Source organism: Camelina sativa, chromosome 16, assembly GCF_030686135.1.
Source record: "Camelina sativa cultivar CO46 ecotype springtype chromosome 16, ASM3068613v1".
In the NCBI taxonomy this organism is placed as follows: domain Eukaryota; kingdom Viridiplantae; phylum Streptophyta; class Magnoliopsida; order Brassicales; family Brassicaceae; genus Camelina; species Camelina sativa.
Genome location: NC_141895.1, coordinates 8924788 through 8925804, shown reverse-complemented (window position 1 = coordinate 8925804; position 1017 = coordinate 8924788). Strand labels below are relative to the sequence as shown.

Sequence of the window (1017 nt, the reverse complement as noted above, 5' to 3'; positions counted from 1 at the left end):
TTTTGGCGCCGTTGCCGGGGACCAAATTTTTACCTTTGGTTTTCGGCGAAATTACTAGACTAAGACCTTACTGATTTGTCTTCCTGCTTCTTCTTTGCGTGTGTTTCAGGTGCATGTCAAGAAGATCTACAAGTAGAAACAACACCGAAGAACTAGTTGCTTTGTCAGCCGCAGAGCTCTCTTTGGCAGAAAGAACAAACCGCAAGAACAGAAAGTTTCAATCCTTCAACATGGGTGACAACAGAAACAATGAGGATATGGCTGCCGAGTTGCAGCAACTTTGACAACAGTTGGGGCAGTTGCTCCATGCTCAACACGAAAGAGCCGCGCCGCCACAACCGTCCATTGGGGACAAGGACAACCCGCATGTATTCTACACCAACCGAGCGGCGATTGTTCCTCCCACCATCCCGAGACAAGATTTTGAGATCAAGCCACAGATGATCTCTCTAGTGAAGCAGCACCTATTTCACGGTCTCCCAGCTGAGATTCCGATGGACCATATCGAGAATTTTGAGGAGATATGTAGCACCACTGGTTCAAATGGGATACCGCCAGACTTTCTGAAGTGCAAGCTCTTTCCCTTCTCTCTTGCGGATAGAGCTTCACGTTGGCTGAAGTCATTGCCACATGGGTCTCTGACATCATGGGAACAGTGTAGATCTGCGTTTCTGGACCATTTCTACACCAAGGCTAAGACCGCTGCCCTGAAGAACAAGATTTCATCGTTCCAACAGCACACTGGAGAAGCCTTCTGCGAGGCTTGGGAGAGGTACAAAGAGTACCGTAGAGAGTGTCCGCACCATGGATTCAGTGATGAACAGATTCTGGGCATTTTCTATGATGGAGTTAACTGGGACTACAGAAACGTTCTCAACTCGGCCAGCAATGGGGATTTTATGACAAAGTCTAAGGAAGGAGCATATCAGTTGATTGAGAACCTAGCTGCAAGCTCCAGCAACAAGGCTCTTGAGTATGACAGGTCCGTGAAGGTCAACAGTGTCGATACGCAAAAGA

The 1017-nt window shown here is 47.9% G+C and overlaps 1 non-coding gene across 1 annotated transcript; it reads right to left on the bottom strand.

Annotated features, from left to right (window-relative positions):
* Positions 1-704: 704 nt before the first annotated feature.
* On the bottom strand, positions 705-811 carry LOC147925325 (small nucleolar RNA R71). The gene has a single exon (XR_015585557.1). It is a non-coding gene; the product is annotated as a small nucleolar RNA R71 (small nucleolar RNA).
* Between the last annotated feature and the right edge of the window lie 206 nt (positions 812-1017).